Here is a 13,248-nt window from a genome sequence, read left to right as displayed (position 1 = left end):
ACTTTTATTACATTAAAAATTAATAACTTGGAGCCTTGCATTTCTAAGATGTTTATCACATTCGGTTTCTCATGATAAGCCTATCTACTTCTGCTAATTCTGAGATGGGGAAAATGAACTGTCATGATTCCCGCTGGCACTAAAGGATTGTGACACGGGCTGACTTTGTGATGCCAGAGTCTTCTGTGCCATCACAGCGCAACTGTATGACATCCCAGAGTGATGGAGCAGCACTGGCTCTGTGACATCACAAGGGGGATTTGTGAGATCTCAGGGTGGGCTGTGACATCCCAGGAGGCAGTGTGACATCTCAGGGGCTCTGTGACCTTACTGGGGAGGTCAATTCAAGCCAGCTCCCACTCGCAGTTCCTCCCAGAGAAGTCCAAAGCTGCTCGTGCCCGGTGGCATCCCGTGTCCCTCTGGGTCCCCCTGCCCCTGGCGCTGCAGCCTCCCGCTGAGGATGTTCGAGGAGATCAAGCCCAGAGCCTGACACGGGGACAGGGGCTCAGGGCCGTCACAGTTGGAACAGGGAGACAGGGACCCCCTAGCAGCATCCCTGTGCCCCCAGGGCCAGAGCTTGGCCAGGGCTCCTTCACCCTCTTATGAAGGAGGGCTTGAGAGCACTTTAAAAATCCCCAGCAGGGGAGTAGCATAAAACAGCTTTAATATTAAGTGACAGCACCACAGAGTTCCTTGGCAAGAGTCACTCTGCTCCTGACTGGACACTTCAGGCACACCAAGGAAACAAAGCAACAACAAAACCAAACAAAATCCAGGCAATCAAACCAAAAAGGAGTCAAGAACTGTCCCGGTGTCTGTGTGTCTCTGTGTGTTTGTGTGTGTGTGTGTGTGTGACGAAAGGACAGTGAGGGCAAGGATAAAAGGAATACAGCCTAAAAGCTAAAGAGAGCTGTGGAATAACACTTAACAATATTCAACTTCGCTTATAACTTCTATTAAGCTTCACAAATTAGCAAAAGAACAACTCTTAGCAGCATTTAACTTTGCTTACAGCTTGTGACTTTGTCGCTATAAGACACGTGAAAGCACGACGCGAGCCACCTGCTATTTTCAAGGTAAAGAGAAAAGTTTATTCTCCGACTCCAACTTTTATACTTTCCCAAAGGTGACATTGGATTGGAGAGTGAATGGGCCACCTGTCCAAAGACATTGGACAAAGCACTAGTACATCAAGTTTGTCCAGCCCCATAAAAGATTGTAAACAATATGTTGTTGACAGAAATTATGTGGGAAGGTTCTCCAACAGAATGGAAACTCAGAAGGCTTTAGAAAATCTTAAGAATCAGGGTGACATGACTTAACCTTACTTCCAGGCCTGACTGGCTCAGCTATCCAAGGCAATCAAAGCCCTCAGAGAGCAGCATTTCTGCCACCTTTCCCTGAGCACAGGCACTCCTGTGTGCACACAGACACAAAGAGTCACTACAAGGCACCTGTGAGAAATTCCCCTGAGCAAAGGGAAATGCTCCCTGTGGAGGCTTTGGCATCTCCCCAGGGGATGAAGGGTTGAGCCTGGAGCAGACAGTGTCTGTGATGAGCTCCAGAGGAGCTGAGCCCAGGGGCTGCTGGCCAAGGCCCAGGCCCAGTGAGCATTTCTCAGCTGGCAGGGCGGCCTGAGAAGGGGAAAGGGGAATGCACCAGACCAGGAAGCATGGAACCAAGGGACCATTGTTACACTGTGGGGCCATGTGAGAAGAAGTGACCATTGGGACACTGTGGGGCCTTGTGAGACCAAGGGACCATTGGGACACTGTGGGACCATGTGAGATCAAGGGACCATTGGGATACTGTGAGTCCTCATGGATTCATGGACACCACTGTGACATTGCTGGGCCTCATGGAAGCAAGGGGACCCTAGTGATGCCGTGTGCCTCAGTGGAATGTAGGCATCATTGTGACACTGTGAGGCCCCATCCAGCCAAGGCTCCATTGGGACACTGCGAGACCCCACGGAAACAAAGCTCCAGGGTAACACAGAGAGGCTGCCTGTAATCAGTGCTCCATTGTGACCCTGTGGAGCCAAAGGAGAGCGTTGTGACACTGCAAAGCCCCATGGTCCATTGGTCCAAAGGTCCATTGTGACATTGCAGGACTCATGGAACAGAGGAGTCACATGACACTGTGGGGCCTGTGGAACCATGGAGAACATTGTGGCACTGCAAGGCCTCAAGGAATCATTAGGACTGTTATATGTCTATAGGATAATTCGTGCAAATAAAATTGTCGTCTCTTTTATAGTTATGTGCTGTTAAATTATACTCTTATAAGAAGTTTTTAAATCGCACAAGCCAGCAACAGCGACTGCAACACCATGTCAAAGCCACCTGGACGAGAGAGGGAGGACTTTATTTACAAGCGAACGAAAGTGGCCAGCCCAGAGAGGGATCATGCATCAAGGTTGTCCGAGAAACACCCGGACGATAAATACACGATAAATATCCAAGACCGAGATAGTCAGAGCCATCAGGGAGGTACATCTCAAATCCGAATTCCGGGACTGCAAACACAGGTGTTCATCACTCTCCGGACACGTATTGTTCAACTTGCCACAGAGAAAAGAACTCCGCATGAATACATGCACTTTGAAAAGGAAGAAAGGGGACTCTGGCTCAGGCAAGGAAAATCGTATAAAAATGGGTCAGACAGGACAGTCGGTGTGAAGCATAGAGGACCCTCTGCTGCAGCTGTCAAACCTGTGTCTCACCCGGTGGCAATCCCGGGCTCCACATTGACCTTTTTTTATAGTGGCTTTTTTTCATTTTTCTCAAAGTTTATATTTGGTACACTTAATAACTTTTATTAAATTAAAAATTAATAACTTGGAGCCTTGCATTTCTAAGATGTTTATCACATTCGGTTTCTCATGATAAGCCTATCTACTTCTGCTAATTCTGAGATGGGGAAAATGAACTGTCATGATTCCCGCTGGCACTAAAGGATTGTGACACGGGCTGACTTTGTGATGCCAGAGTCTTCTGTGCCATCACAGCGCAACTGTATGACATCCCAGAGTGATGGAGCAGCACTGGCTCTGTGACATCACAAGGGGGATTTGTGAGATCTCAGGGTGGGCTGTGACATCCCAGGAGGCAGTGTGACATCTCAGGGGCTCTGTGACCTTACTGGGGAGGTCAATTCAAGCCAGCTCCCACTCGCAGTTCCTCCCAGAGAAGTCCAAAGCTGCTCGTGCCCGGTGGCATCCCGTGTCCCTCTGGGTCCCCCTGCCCCTGGCGCTGCAGCCTCCCGCTGAGGATGTTCGAGGAGATCAAGCCCAGAGCCTGACACGGGGACAGGGGCTCAGGGCCGTCACAGTTGGAACAGGGAGACAGGGACCCCCTAGCAGCATCCCTGTGCCCCCAGGGCCAGAGCTTGGCCAGGGCTCCTTCACCCTCTTATGAAGGAGGGCTTGAGAGCACTTTAAAAATCCCCAGCAGGGGAGTAGCATAAAACAGCTTTAAGATTAAGTGACAGCACCACAGAGTTCCTTGGCAAGAGTCACTCTGCTCCTGACTGGACACTTCAGGCACACCAAGGAAACAAAGCAACAACAAAACCAAACAAAATCCAGGCAATCAAACCAAAAAGGAGTCAAGAACTGTCCCGGTGTCTGTGTGTCTCTGTGTGTTTGTGTGTGTGTGTGTGTGTGTGTGTGTGTGTGTGTGTGTGTGACGAAAGGACAGTGAGGGCAAGGATAAAACGAATACAGCCTAAAAACTAAACAGAGCTGTGGAATAACACTTAACAATATTCAACTTCGCTTATAACTTCTATTAAGCTTCACAAATTAGCAAAAGAACAACTCTTAGCAGCATTTAACTTTGCTTACAGCTTGTGACTTTGTCGCTATAAGACACGTGAAAGCACGACGCGAGCCACCTGCTATTTTCAAGGTAAAGAGAAAAGTTTATTCTCTGACTCCAACTTTTATACTTTCCCAAAGGTGACATTGGATTGGAGAGTGAATGGACCACCTGTCCAAAGACATTGGACAAAGCACTAGTACATCAAGTTTGTCCAGCCCCATAAAAGATTGTAAACAATATGTTGTTGACAGAAATTGTGTGGGAAGGTTCTCCAACAGAATGGAAACTCAGAAGGCTTTAGAAAATCTTAAGAATCAGGGTGACATGACTTAACCTTACTTCCAGGCCTGACTGGCTCAGCTATCCAAGGCAATCAAAGCCCTCAGAGAGCAGCATTTCTGCCACATTTCCCTGAGCACAGGCACCCCTGTGTGCACACAGACACAAAGAGTCACTACAAGGCACCTGTGAGAAATTCCCCTGAGCAAAGGGAAATGCTCCCTGTGGAGGCTTTGGCATCTCCCCAGGGGATGAAGGGTTGAGCCTGGAGCAGACAGTGTCTGTGATGAGCTCCAGAGGAGCTGAGCCCAGGGGCTGCTGGCCAAGGCCCTGGCCCAGTGAGCATTTCTCAGCTGGCAGGGCGGCCTGAGAAGGGAAAAGGGGAATGCACCAGACCAGGAACCATGGAACCAAGGGACCATTGTTACACTGTGGGGCCATGTGAGAAGAAGTGACCACTGGGACACTGTGGGGCCTTGTGAGACCAAGGGACCATTGGGACACTGTGGGACCATGTGAGATCAAGGGACCATTGGGATACTGTGAGTCCTCATGGATTCATGGACACCACTGTGACATTGCTGGGCCTCATGGAAGCAAGGGGACCCTAGTGATGCCGTGTGCCTCAGTGGAATGTAGGCATCATTGTGACACTGTGAGGCCCCATCCAGCCAAGGCTCCATTGGGACACTGCGAGACCCCACGGAAACAAAGCTCCAGGGTAACACAGAGAGGCTGCCTGTAATCAGTGCTCCATTGTGACCCTGTGGAGCCAAAGGAGAGCGTTGTGACACTGCAAAGCCCCATGGTCCATTGGTCCAAAGGTCCATTGTGACATTGCAGGACTCATGGAACAGAGGAGTCACATGACACTGTGGGGCCTGTGGAACCATGGAGAACATTGTGACACTGCAAGGCCTCAAGGAATCATTAGGACTGTTATATGTCTATAGGATAATTCGTGCAAATAAAATTGTCGTCTCTTTTATAGTTATGTGCTGTTAAATTATACTCTTATAAGAAGTTTTTAAATCGCACAAGCCAGCAACAGCGACTGCAACACCATGTCAAAGCCACCTGGACGAGAGAGGGAGGACTTTATTTACAAGCGAACGAAAGTGGCCAGCCCAGAGAGGGATCATGCATCAAGGTTGTCCGAGAAACACCCGGACGATAAATACACGATAAATATCCGAGACCGAGATAGTCAGAGCCATCAGGGAGGTACATCTCAAATCCGAATTCCGGGACTGCAAACACAGGTGTTCATCACTCTCCGGACACGTATTGTTCAACTTGCCACAGAGAAAAGAACTCCGCATGAATACATGCACTTTGAAAAGGAAGAAAGGGGACTCTGGCTCAGGCAAGGAAAATCGTATAAAAATGGGTCAGACAGGACGGTCGGTGTGAAGCATAGAGGACCCTCTGCTGCAGCTGTCCAACCTGTGTCTCACCCGGTGGCAATCCCGGGCTCCACATTGACCATTTTTTATAGTGGCTTTTTTTCATTTTTCTCAAAGTTTATATTTGGTACACTTAATAACTTTTATTAAATTAAAAATTAATAACTTGGAGCCTTGCATTTCTAAGATGTTTATCACATTCGGTTTCTCATGATAAGCCTATCTACTTCTGCTAATTCTGAGATGGGGAAAATGAACTGTCATGATTCCTGCTTGCACTAGAGGATTGTGACACGGGCTGACTTTGTGATGCCAGTCTTCTGTGCCATCACAGCGCAACTGTATGACATCCCAGAGTGATGGAGCAGCACTGGCTCTGTGACATCACAAGGGGGATTTGTGAGATCTCAGGGTGGGCTGTGACATCCCAGGAGGCAGTGTGACATCTCAGGGGCTCTGTGACCTTACTGGGGAGGTCACTTCAAGCCAGCTCCCACTCACAGTTCCTCCCAGAGAAGTCCAAAGCTGCTCGTGCCCGGTGGCATCCCGTGTCCCTCTGGGTCCCCCTGCCCCTGGCGCTGCAGCCTCCCGCTGAGGATGTTCGAGGAGGTCAAGCCCAGAATCTGACATGGGGACAGGGGCTCAGGGCCGTCACAGTTGGAACAGGGAGACAGGGACCCCCTAGCAGCATCCCTGTGCCCCCAGGGCCAGAGCTTGGCCAGGGCTCCTTCACCCTCTTATGAAGGAGGGCTTGAGAGCACTTTAAAAATCCCCAGCAGGGGAGTAGCATAAAACAGCTTTAATATTAAGTGACAGCACCACAGAGTTCCTTGGCAAGAGTCACTCTGCTCCTGACTGGACACTTCAGGCACACCAAGGAAACAAAGCAACAACAAAACCAAACAAAATCCAGGCAATCAAACCAAAAAGGAGTCAAGAACTGTCCCGGTGTCTGTGTGTCTCTGTGTGTTTGTGTGTGTGTGTGTGTGTGTGTGTGTGTGTGTGTGTGTGACGAAAGGACAGTGAGGGCAAGGATAAAAGGAATACAGCCTAAAAACTAAACAGAGCTGTGGAATAACACTTAACAATATTCAACTTCGCTTATAACTTCTATTAAGCTTCACAAATTAGCAAAAGAACAACTCTTAGCAGCATTTAACTTTGCTTACAGCTTGTGACTTTGTCGCTATAAGACACGTGAAAGCACGACGCGAGCCACCTGCTATTTTCAAGGTAAAGAGAAAAGTTTATTCTCTGACTCCAACTTTTATACTTTCCCAAAGGTGACATTGGATTGGAGAGTGAATGGACCACCTGTCCAAAGACATTGGACAAAGCACTAGTACATCAAGTTTGTCCAGCCCCATAAAAGATTGTAAACAATATGTTGTTGACAGAAATTGTGTGGGAAGGTTCTCCAACAGAATGGAAACTCAGAAGGCTTTAGAAAATCTTAAGAATCAGGGTGACATGACTTAACCTTACTTCCAGGCCTGACTGGCTCAGCTATCCAAGGCAATCAAAGCCCTCAGAGAGCAGCATTTCTGCCACATTTCCCTGAGCACAGGCACCCCTGTGTGCACACAGACACAAAGAGTCACTACAAGGCACCTGTGAGAAATTCCCCTGAGCAAAGGGAAATGCTCCCTGTGGAGGCTTTGGCATCTCCCCAGGGGATGAAGGGTTGAGCCTGGAGCAGACAGTGTCTGTGATGAGCTCCAGAGGAGCTGAGCCCAGGGGCTGCTGGCCAAGGCCCTGGCCCAGTGAGCATTTCTCAGCTGGCAGGGCGGCCTGAGAAGGGAAAAGGGGAATGCACCAGACCAGGAACCATGGAACCAAGGGACCATTGTTACACTGTGGGGCCATGTGAGAAGAAGTGACCACTGGGACACTGTGGGGCCTTGTGAGACCAAGGGACCATTGGGACACTGTGGGACCATGTGAGATCAAGAGACCATTGGGATACTGTGAGTCCTCATGGATTCATGGACACCACTGTGACATTGCTGGGCCTCATGGAAGCAAGGGGACCCTAGTGACGCCGTGTGCCTCAGTGGAATGTAAGCATCATTGTGACACTGTGAGGCCCCACGGAAACAAAGCTCCAGGATAACACAGAGAGGCTGCCTGTAATCAGTGCTCCATTGTGACCCTGTGGAGCCAAAGGAGAGCGTTGTGACACTGCAAAGCCCCATGGTCCATTGGTCCAAAGGTCCATTGTGACATTGCAGGACTCATGGAACAGAGGAGTCATATGACACTGTGGGGCCTGTGGAACCATGGAGATCATTGTGACACTGCAAGGCCTCAAGGAATCATTAGGACTGTTATATGTCTATAGGATAATTCGTGCAAATAAAATTGTCGTCTCTTTTATAGTTATGTGCTGTTAAATTATACTCTTATAAGAAGTTTTTAAATCGCACAAGCCAGCAACAGCGACTGCAACACCATGTCAAAGCCACCTGGACGAGAGAGGGAGGACTTTATTTACAAGCGAACGAAAGTGGCCAGCCCAGAGAGGGATCATGCATCAAGGTTGTCCGAGAAACACCCGGACGATAAATACACGATAAATATCCGAGACCGAGATAGTCAGAGCCATCAGGGAGGTACATCTCAAATCCGAATTCCGGGACTGCAAACACAGGTGTTCATCACTCTCCGGACACGTATTGTTCAACTTGCCACAGAGAAAAGAACTCCACATGAATACATGCACTTTGAAAAGGAAGAAAGGGGACTCTGGCTCTGGCAAGGAAAATCGTATAAAAATGGGTCAGACAGGACGGTCGGTGTGAAGCATAGAGGACCCTCTGCTGCAGCTGTCCAACCTGTGTCTCACCCGGTGGCAATCCCGGGCTCCACATTGACCTTTTTTTATAGTGGCTTTTTTTCATTTTTCTCAAAGTTTATATTTGGTACACTTAATAACTTTTATTAAATTAAAAATTAATAACTTGGAGCCTTGCATTTCTAAGATGTTTATCACATTCGGTTTCTCATGATAAGCCTATCTACTTCTGCTAATTCTGAGATGGGGAAAATGAACTGTCATGATTCCCGCTGGCACTAAAGGATTGTGACACGGGCTGACTTTGTGATGCCAGAGTCTTCTGTGCCATCACAGCGCAACTGTATGACATCCCAGAGTGATGGAGCAGCACTGGCTCTGTGACATCACAAGGGGGATTTGTGAGATCTCAGGGTGGGCTGTGACATCCCAGGAGGCAGTGTGACATCTCAGGGGCTCTGTGACCTTACTGGGGAGGTCAATTCAAGCCAGCTCCCACTCGCAGTTCCTCCCAGAGAAGTCCAAAGCTGCTCGTGCCCGGTGGCATCCCGTGTCCCTCTGGGTCCCCCTGCCCCTGGCGCTGCAGCCTCCCGCTGAGGATGTTCGAGGAGATCAAGCCCAGAGCCTGACACGGGGACAGGGGCTCAGGGCCGTCACAGTTGGAACAGGGAGACAGGGACCCCCTAGCAGCATCCCTGTGCCCCCAGGGCCAGAGCTTGGCCAGGGCTCCTTCACCCTCTTATGAAGGAGGGCTTGAGAGCACTTTAAAAATCCCCAGCAGGGGAGTAGCATAAAACAGCTTTAATATTAAGTGACAGCACCACAGAGTTCCTTGGCAAGAGTCACTCTGCTCCTGACTGGACACTTCAGGCACACCAAGGAAACAAAGCAACAACAAAACCAAACAAAATCCAGGCAATCAAACCAAAAAGGAGTCAAGAACTGTCCCGGTGTCTGTGTGTCTCTGTGTGTTTGTGTGTGTGTGTGTGTGTGACGAAAGGACAGTGAGGGCAAGGATAAAAGGAATACAGCCTAAAAGCTAAAGAGAGCTGTGGAATAACACTTAACAATATTCAACTTCGCTTATAACTTCTATTAAGCTTCACAAATTAGCAAAAGAACAACTCTTAGCAGCATTTAACTTTGCTTACAGCTTGTGACTTTGTCGCTATAAGACACGTGAAAGCACGACGCGAGCCACCTGCTATTTTCAAGGTAAAGAGAAAAGTTTATTCTCCGACTCCAACTTTTATACTTTCCCAAAGGTGACATTGGATTGGAGAGTGAATGGGCCACCTGTCCAAAGACATTGGACAAAGCACTAGTACATCAAGTTTGTCCAGCCCCATAAAAGATTGTAAACAATATGTTGTTGACAGAAATTGTGTGGGAAGGTTCTCCAACAGAATGGAAACTCAGAAGGCTTTAGAAAATCTTAAGAATCAGGGTGACATGACTTAACCTTACTTCCAGGCCTGACTGGCTCAGCTATCCAAGGCAATCAAAGCCCTCAGAGAGCAGCATTTCTGCCACATTTCCCTGAGCACAGGCACTCCTGTGTGCACACAGACACAAAGAGTCACTACAAGGCACCTGTGAGAAATTCCCCTGAGCAAAGGGAAATGCTCCCTGTGGAGGCTTTGGCATCTCCCCAGGGGATGAAGGGTTGAGCCTGGAGCAGACAGTGTCTGTGATGAGCTCCAGAGGAGCTGAGCCCAGGGGCTGCTGGCCAAGGCCCTGGCCCAGTGAGCATTTCTCAGCTGGCAGGGCGGCCTGAGAAGGGGAAAGGGGAATGCACCAGACCAGGAACCATGGAACCAAGGGACCATTGTTACACTGTGGGGCCATGTGAGAAGAAGTGACCATTGGGACACTGTGGGGCCTTGTGAGACCAAGGGACCATTGGGACACTGTGGGACCATGTGAGATCAAGGGACCATTGGGATACTGTGAGTCCTCATGGATTCATGGACACCACTGTGACATTGCTGGGCCTCATGGAAGCAAGGGGACCCTAGTGATGCCGTGTGCCTCAGTGGAATGTAGGCATCATTGTGACACTGTGAGGCCCCATCCAGCCAAGGCTCCATTGGGACACTGCGAGACCCCACGGAAACAAAGCTCCAGGGTAACACAGAGAGGCTGCCTGTAATCAGTGCTCCATTGTGACCCTGTGGAGCCAAAGGAGAGCGTTGTGACACTGCAAAGCCCCATGGTCCATTGGTCCAAAGGTCCATTGTGACATTGCAGGACTCATGGAACAGAGGAGTCACATGACACTGTGGGGCCTGTGGAACCATGGAGAACATTGTGACACTGCAAGGCCTCAAGGAATCATTAGGACTGTTATATGTCTATAGGATAATTCGTGCAAATAAAATTGTCGTCTATTTTATAGTTATGTGCTGTTAAATTATACTCTTATAAGAAGTTTTTAAATCGCACAAGCCAGCAACAGCGACTGCAACACCATGTCAAAGCCACCTGGACGAGAGAGGGAGGACTTTATTTACAAGCGAACGAAAGTGGCCAGCCCAGAGAGGGATCATGCATCAAGGTTGTCCGAGAAACACCCGGACGATAAATACACGATAAATATCCGAGACCGAGATAGTCAGAGCCATCAGGGAGGTACATCTCAAATCCGAATTCCGGGACTGCAAACACAGGTGTTCATCACTCTCCGGACACGTATTGTTCAACTTGCCACAGAGAAAAGAACTCCGCATGAATACATGCACTTTGAAAAGGAAGAAAGGGGACTCTGGCTCAGGCAAGGAAAATCGTATAAAAATGGGTCAGACAGGACGGTCGGTGTGAAGCATAGAGGACCCTCTGCTGCAGCTGTCCAACCTGTGTCTCACCCGGTGGCAATCCCGGGCTCCACATTGACCTTTTTTTATAGTGGCTTTTTTTCATTTTTCTCAAAGTTTATATTTGGTACACTTAATAACTTTTATTAAATTAAAAATTAATAACTTGGAGCCTTGCATTTCTAAGATGTTTATCACATTCGGTTTCTCATGATAAGCCTATCTACTTCTGCTAATTCTGAGATGGGGAAAATGAACTGTCATGATTCCCGCTGGCACTAAAGGATTGTGACACGGGCTGACTTTGTGATGCCAGAGTCTTCTGTGCCATCACAGCGCAACTGTATGACATCCCAGAGTGATGGAGCAGCACTGGCTCTGTGACATCACAAGGGGGATTTGTGAGATCTCAGGGTGGGCTGTGACATCCCAGGAGGCAGTGTGACATCTCAGGGGCTCTGTGACCTTACTGGGGAGGTCACTTCAAGCCAGCTCCCACTCACAGTTCCTCCCAGAGAAGTCCAAAGCTGCTCGTGCCCGGTGGCATCCCGTGTCCCTCTGGGTCCCCCTGCCCCTGGCGCTGCAGCCTCCCGCTGAGGATGTTCGAGGAGATCAAGCCCAGAGCCTGACACGGGGACAGGGGCTCAGGGCCGTCACAGTTGGAACAGGGAGACAGGGACCCCCTAGCAGCATCCCTGTGCCCCCAGGGCCAGAGCTTGGCCAGGGCTCCTTCACCCTCTTATGAAGGAGGGCTTGAGAGCACTTTAAAAATCCCCAGCAGGGGAGTAGCATAAAACAGCTTTAATATTAAGTGACAGCACCACAGAGTTCCTTGGCAAGAGTCACTCTGCTCCTGACTGGACACTTCAGGCACACCAAGGAAACAAAGCAACAACAAAACCAAACAAAATCCAGGCAATCAAACCAAAAAGGAGTCAAGAACTGTCCCGGTGTCTGTGTGTCTCTGTGTGTTTGTGTGTGTGTGTGTGTGTGTGTGTGTGTGTGTGTGACGAAAGGACAGTGAGGGCAAGGATAAAAGGAATACAGCCTAAAAACTAAACAGAGCTGTGGAATAACACTTAACAATATTCAACTTCGCTTATAACTTCTATTAAGCTTCACAAATTAGCAAAAGAACAACTCTTAGCAGCATTTAACTTTGCTTACAGCTTGTGACTTTGTCGCTATAAGACACGTGAAAGCACGACGCGAGCCACCTGCTATTTTCAAGGTAAAGAGAAAAGTTTATTCTCTGACTCCAACTTTTATACTTTCCCAAAGGTGACATTGGATTGGAGAGTGAATGGACCACCTGTCCAAAGACATTGGACAAAGCACTAGTACATCAAGTTTGTCCAGCCCCATAAAAGATTGTAAACAATATGTTGTTGACAGAAATTGTGTGGGAAGGTTCTCCAACAGAATGGAAACTCAGAAGGCTTTAGAAAATCTTAAGAATCAGGGTGACATGACTTAACCTTACTTCCAGGCCTGACTAGCTCAGCTATCCAAGGCAATCAAAGCCCTCAGAGAGCAGCATTTCTTCCACATTTCCCTGAGCACAGGCACCCCTGTGTGCACACAGACACAAAGAGTCACTACAAGGCACCTGTGAGAAATTCCCCTCAGCAAAGGGAAATGCTCCCTGTGGAGGCTTTGGCATCTCCCCAGGGGATGAAGGGTTGAGCCTGGAGCAGACAGTGTCTGTGATGAGCTCCAGAGGAGCTGAGCCCAGGGGCTGCTGGCCAAGGCCCTGGCCCAGTGAGCATTTCTCAGCTGGCAGGGCGGCCTGAGAAGGGAAAAGGGGAATGCACCAGACCAGGAACCATGGAACCAAGGGACCATTGTTACACTGTGGGGCCATGTGAGAAGAAGTGACCACTGGGACACTGTGGGGCCTTGTGAGACCAAGGGACCATTGGGACACTGTGGGACCATGTGAGATCAAGGGACCATTGGGATACTGTGAGTCCTCATGGATTCATGGACACCACTGTGACATTGCTGGGCCTCATGGAAGCAAGGGGACCCTAGTGATGCCGTGTGCCTCAGTGGAATGTAGGCATCATTGTGACACTGTGAGGCCCCATCCAGCCAAGGCTCCATTGGGACACTGCGAGACCCCACGGAAA

Source organism: Lonchura striata, unplaced genomic scaffold (assembly GCF_046129695.1).
Source record: "Lonchura striata isolate bLonStr1 unplaced genomic scaffold, bLonStr1.mat Scaffold_82, whole genome shotgun sequence".
Classification (NCBI taxonomy): domain Eukaryota; kingdom Metazoa; phylum Chordata; class Aves; order Passeriformes; family Estrildidae; genus Lonchura; species Lonchura striata.
This window is presented reverse-complemented; position numbering follows the sequence as displayed.